This window comes from Emys orbicularis, chromosome 7, assembly GCF_028017835.1.
Source record: "Emys orbicularis isolate rEmyOrb1 chromosome 7, rEmyOrb1.hap1, whole genome shotgun sequence".
NCBI classification, from domain to species: Eukaryota; Metazoa; Chordata; order Testudines; family Emydidae; genus Emys; species Emys orbicularis.
This window is the reverse complement of record NC_088689.1, coordinates 116,010,752-116,017,752: the sequence shown is the minus strand read 5'-3', so window position 1 is coordinate 116,017,752 and position 7,001 is coordinate 116,010,752.

Sequence of the window (7,001 nt, the reverse complement as noted above, 5' to 3'; positions counted from 1 at the left end):
CATTGGGGACTGTCACAGACAAGTTTAACTCACGGCAGGCCCCAGTGGCATCCAAGGAAAATACATTAGTGGTCCTTCTCTGAGCCCAGGTTGACTGGACCTGAGGATTGGCTGAGGCCCTATATATCTAACTTTGCTCTGACATTGGAGTCCTCACCTAAAATGTCCCCTCTTTGTGCTGTTGAGCATTCTTTGCGCTTAGCTGTCTGCCTGGCTGCCTCCCTCCTAACTCCCTCACGGAAGTGACTGTGATGGGAGCAAACCATACAAAGCTACATATAAAGCAATCAACAGTGATGAACCATTTAAACATAGTGAGAGCATTTTGAAAGCAGAAAAGTTCCTAGAATTGTCTTGTGCGTGAGTGGCTACCTGTTACACTGAAATGCACAGAACACAAACCGTTTACAAAAGAGGTTAAGGGTCAAATTCTTAAAGGGGCTTCAATGCAGAAACATGTCTCCCCCCCATCTCTGGGGTGCCAGTCCACCTCTGGCAACTGCAATATTCATCTAAAAGCAATGTAGAAAGAAGCACACAGAATGTGAACCCCTGCTCCCGCCCCAAGAAAAGCAGTAAAGACGTTACCTTACAAAATGTCATTATGTGACTGATGCTTAAACTGTAGGTTGAAAAAAAAATAGTTGCTTGTTACAATTCTATAGTAAGAGATAATAAATGCTGTAATGCTCACCACCTACTGCTCAGAGTGTGTCATAAAGGCAAATATAACAGTTAAAAGAGACATTTATATACAGTGGTTGCTGTAGTGTAGCCCACTCTGTTCCATGATTATTTAATCTGGGCTAGGATTTATACAAACCACGCATGGTGAACCTGAGCAGCTCAGAAGAGAGGAGGGAGATACAAATAGATATATTAGGCCTAATCCTGAAAATAGCCATGTTAACAATCCTTACTCCCATGAGTATGAGTTACTCCCTGAGAAAGGGTTTCAGGATTGAGCCTTCATAAGAATCGGGGTAATGTTTTACCTGTCCAGGTGTATATATACTTCACGTTATATTTTGGTTTAAATTCTTTTGACTACTAAATACTGAATAGCAAGTAAACCTATCCAAAAGGTTATTTTAGAAACCTGAAAGCAACGGAAAATGAAATGGGGGAATATGAGTTTTCATACTTCAAGAAGAATCAGATTTTTAATAATTAAAGATAATTTTCTCTAAATGTACTCCCATTTAAGAGAGGTACTCTTCTATTTTGTTGAGAGAAACTCATTTTTACTATCTTAAAAAAAAAATCACACAGGCCCTCAGGGGCTTTTTATATATATATATATATATATATATATATATATATATATATATATATATATATATATATATATATATATATATATAATGTGTGTGTTACTAACAAGCTGTAAAGACAAAAGAGCTCAAACATTTTCTGTTTAGCTCTGGATGAAATCTGTAACATGAACAAAAACAGCATTATCGCCTAATTTTAATTTCTGAGCTGACTAGTATATTTATTGGTTGTTCAGGGATTTGTAATCTGTATTCCTTCTGGGATCAGTTTGTTAGACTTCCATAAATCTTTGCAGTCTATACTTCAGTATAACAATCATTGTACATCTAATATCAAGCCTTATTGTCAGGGTTTTTTTTTTTTAACCTTTTAGACTATGGCTATTTCAAAGATATATTTTTGTTCTGTTGTAATAAAAGCAAGTGAAGTGCTGAATTTACTGAGAGCTCCGATAAGACCATCCAATTTACTAGGCAGCAGTGTTTTAAATACAATAATTAAACATCTCAAGATATAGTTGAATGAATATTCAGATGTGGACATCAGCTTGTAAACCACACAGTCAGCTGGCAACTGATCGGGAATTCTTTGCTCACCCAAGGAAACTCATGTCCTTTCCTTACCATGCAAGACCCTGGTATTGCCACATGTGGGCAGTGAAGCCAGTGTGGCTATACACAGGTGCAGAGATCTGCTCATACATGGTGAATTGTGGGATCAGAGTCAAAAGAGAATAAAATTCAGTTCCCACCTTGGTTTTCCCATTAGGCCCCCCCAGGCTATCAATTTATGGCCTGATCTTCATGGCTGGCACTAGGAAGATATCCTGGCTGGTGGGGAAAAGGAAATAGCCTGTATTCATTTAGCTCCCTATGTGTATGAGGTCTAGCCCCAAAACAATGGCTCTGCTTATCCTGCTGGAGCCCGAGCATCTGAGGCTTTTCATTGATGTAAATGGGAGATGTGGGTCCCTCTATGGATGAGGCCTTTGAGAGCTCAGGACACGAATCCACTCAGTCCCCAGAGACAGGGAGCACCATAGATTGTCTACAACCCTCTAGCCATTTTAAATGTAGAAATGGCTGAGTAGGTGTAATGTAAACATAATATTGTACAGGTTTTACTGAAATAACTTTACATCATTTATATTAACGTGGGTGGATATTAATTTGAGTCCTTTTCTTGTGTCCTCTTGGTGATGTAAGGGTGTGGCCTGAACCTCTAGAGCAGTGGTGGGCAGCCCGCGGGCCGCATGCAGCCTGTCATGGTAATCCGCTGGCAGGCCGCAGGACAGTTTGTTTACATTAACCGTCCGCAGTCATGGTGCCCGCAGCTTCCATGCGGCCACTGGAAGCTGCAGGCAGCCGTGTCTGCGGATGGTCAATGTAAACAAACTATCTCGTGACCCGCCAGCGGATTACCTTGATGGATTACTCTGATGTGCTGCATGCGGCCTGTGGACCACAGGTTGCCCACCACTGCTCTAGAGGGAAGAAACTTTCTGCTGCCATCTATTAGTGAACCTGGGGAAGAGACAGAATGAGTAAGACCTTATTTGCATATTTTGTGCACAATCCTAGTCTAAACATTTTGGTAGTTTTTGTTTAAAATTTGTTTTTGGTGTATGGGTAATGAAATGTTATCTTAATCTGTGTGACAAAATGGGCAATAGAACTGAACTTAATATATGCCCTGAATGAAAAGTCACCATAATGGAAGCTTCTGTCTTGCATGGCTGGCAAAGGAGACAGCATATCAACAAGAGAAAACATAGAGGTGGCAGCAAGGAGTCTCTTGACAGAAGCCAGGCAGCATGTATGGAGTGGAGATGAATTTGCCCATGTGTATTTCTGGATTCTGGGACTTAACTAACCACTAACACCAAACTGTGAGTAGGGTGCAATAGAAGGAAAAGGGTGAAAGTTGTGTGTTGAAATGATATGTGCCTATCAGATGTTCACACTAGGAGGTGGGGAAACTGAGGCAAAGAACTACTTCTGTTCCTTTCCCCCTTAACTAACTTTCTTTCCTTCTTTCGACTCCATGCTTGTGAGAGGGAAGCAATGCCTGTTAAGTAGGCCCAGGGGAGGTATTTTGTTTTTACCGGATTTCTGGGTAGGGACTTGAGCCTGTGGTGTTTGCGAATTTTAAGAAGAACCCTTACACCTTTGAACCTGAAACTTTTAGCTCCTAACACCATGTAGCTTGCTTTCTAATGCATGATTTGTCCTAAGGAAATAATTTGATCCCCGACAAGGCCTCTGGGTTGTAATTCTGGGAAGTTTTTAGCTTGTCAGTCATAGTAGGCTTTGACCTTCGCAGTGTTTCTTCCTTTTTGTCTGTTACTCCTTCCACCACTGCCAGTGGTAGCAATACTGGGTCTATAGGCGCAGTGAAAATCACAGAGTTTTGTGAATTGGTGTGTGATATCAAGCAATGAGATAATGCATCACAAAAAGTGCACTCTGGAGTGGTATCATAAATAATTTTAAACTACTGTTATCAAATTAACCGCCTAAACTAGTAAGTGTGCTGAAATATACTTTGTACAGTAATGAAATCTTATTACTTCACTCACTAATTCCCTCTACTATTAAATACTTGCTGAGAAGTGGGGAGAGACTGTTAGGATTTATCTGTGAATTACGGGGTGTGCAGATTATCGAAGCAAATGTACAACGATGTAATATTTCTTTTCTACTTATGTAAACAGGGACAAAAATGGTGTCAGCATAACAGAGTACATTTTATGATGCATTGTCTTTGCCTCTGGTGGCTTGATCACTCACTTTGTCATTTACAAAACTCTGTAATTTTTACTGTCTCCCAGTAGTTAGTGTAATTCATCAAGGCTTAGCTGTGTAGTTATTTGGGTCTTGTGCATGGACTTAACTTGGTTTTATGTCAGCGAAATCTTATAGTGAATCCTGATTAGACAAAGAAATGTGTCATTACCAATTTTTCCACAAAAATTGAGTGTACATCTTATGCTCATCTATCTAAGTGCAATGGCTGCTGTGCAAAGTAGTAGTAGATGACTTTTTAATCTAGCTGAAAAAGGCATAATGCGATCCAATGGTTGGAAGCTGAATGTACACAACTTCAGACTAGAAATAAGGCACTTTTTAAAACAGTGAGGCTAATTAGTGATTGGAATATTTTACTGAGGGATGTGGTAAATTCTCCATTATTTGAAGAATGGATGTTTTCTAAAGATATATTGTAGCTCAAATAGAAATTATGGGCTTGAGGCAGAAATAATTGGGTGACGTTCTTTGGCCTGTTTTATGTAGGAGGTCAAACTGGAGGAGCATAGTGGTCCCTTCTGGCCATAAAATCTATGAAAAAGGCAACATATAGCCGCAGTTATCACATAGTGAAATCTGAGATATTGCAGTTTGGGGCCTCAACTCCCATTTAAAGTGGATTGCGCCCTTCTTGCATATTAAAAGGGTAGAGGAAAACTGTGTTCTACCTGTTGTCAAATGCTGACATCTTAAAGAGTGACTATTTTAACTTTTCACAGAACAGAGTGCTAGACTGTGACTTGGATTTCATAAGAGGGAGTAAGGGCCCATCCTTACTGTGGATTACATGGACTTTGGGTCTGGATGCAAAGGGTGAAACAGACCTTGCACTCATAATGGGTGGGGATAGGTAGAGAAAAAGCAAAAACTGGGCTCAGCTCTCCTAATCGCTGTCCAGCACAGCTGAGCCAGCACCGGGAGGGAGGTGAGTTGATAAAGGCAAGCAGCAAATTACTACCTTCTCTGAGCAAACAGGTCAGTGGAGGAGGAATTGTGTCTCAGGGTTGTCTGAGTCCTGGTGCCTCCCAGGACTACTCCTAGGGTGATACAAAATATATTTCACATTGTGTTCAGGGCTGTGCCCTCAGCAACAATCCAGCAGGGTTATATGCTCCTGGCTGAGAGGAGTGAAAGCTGATGGAAAACAGGAAGTGGAAAGGAAAAGCAGCCACCTCACACAACTCCTTCATCCCATGGAAGTATCTTTGTCCCTACTGTGTTGGGTGAGGGTTCCATCGTTGTAGGGAACAGTGCCAAGGAGAAGAACAGGACAGGATGGATGTTGGGTCCAAGAGTGTATGTTTTCCATGATATTGTTCTCACTCTATAACCCTACGGAGATTTCTTTGTGGACAATAATACTGACCTTATCAACATTATCTTCTGCGGGCTTTTAACTCTCTGTGCTGTTGATGCCCACTGTGAGGAAGTATTTTAGGGCTAGAGTCAAGCAGAATACAGTCTTCCTGTCCCATGAAAGCTTTCAATATTTCAAAATTTTCCCATTCCACAGTGGGACATACCTGAGACCTTTCAAGATTTTTCAAGAGCAAGAGACCCCAGAGTAGCCAAGTGGCTGTAGCACTTAGCTGGGACATGGGGGAGACGCTTCAAGACTGTGCTCCAATGATGCAGAGCCAGGGACTTGAACTTGTGGCAAGGGCTCTCATCTGGGAGACTCGAGGTCATGGAGTCTGTATCTCTAAAGCTCTCCTGTTGGAGCTGTTCCACTCTGTATAAATAAACAAACATTCATTATTTGAACCTGGTGCTGAAACATCCCAGTGCCATAACCACTGGGCTATAGTGTGTCTGTCACCCCTCTCTCCAGAAATTCCATCCTGGACTGGAGAAACTTTCCCATTAAAGTTTTTTGTTGAAACCAATACATTCCCATTAAAAGCTTTGATGAACTGCCATGAATTGCCAGGGATCATTAAACATACCATATTAAATAACTAATAAACTAAATACCTACAGGTTTGCAGTAGTTGGGCAAGGAGTATTTGTCTTTCCCTGGGATATTTACTATCAGAAAAGTGGTGTATGCTTTACACATGGAAACAATGGGCCAGGTCTTCAGCTGTTGCAATTCTGCATAATCTGTTGCCTTCATTGGAGCTATGCCAATTTACACTGCCTGAGGATACGGTACTATTTAATTTCAGGGAACTAGGATTGCTTTTGTTTGTTCGGATTTTGAGCAAAAACTCATATTCGTTCTTACTGCATCTGAACAGTTTTCCTACCCTTCCTTAAAACCAGTCAGTAGCCTAGCCCAAATTCCAGGAAGTTGGAAGTTTTTTGTAGTTCTCAAGTGAATTTAGTGCTATGCAGTTTACATTTGCAATATAAAAACACCCAAACAAAAAAGAGAGAGTGAGAGAGCTGTGAATTATGACCATAAAAATCCCTGTTATTGTTTATGGCCAGAGCTATGTGCAGAAATGGAATATGAAAAATGAGAATAATAGTGGCTAACAAATATTAGATCACTTTTGACAAGGAAATTAATTGTTGGGAACTTTCTCATAAAAGAGGGTTACTACCATCTATCCATGTTAGAGGCTGAAGTTACTTTTGGAGAAATTATATTTAACAAATCAGCATTACCTTTTCATTGCATTCTATCACGATTTAATGCTCTTCTTCTTTCTTTTGCTGTTCTTTTACAAAAAGATTGTTAGCTTTTCTAACGTCATGCCTCTTCTGTTGATTATAACTCTGCAGTACTTGGATACAACATGCACAACTAATTTTGAATCGGTGTATGGTTGTGCTTTGTTGTTCACCCATTAGATGTGATTTAAGCTCCATCTTCATCCCACAGAAAAGAATAATGTGGCTGGTGTGTTGCCATTAATTAAATCAGTTTCTTGTGTTTCTCTCATGCCTGGATTTTTGCAGTCCCTGGTTTCT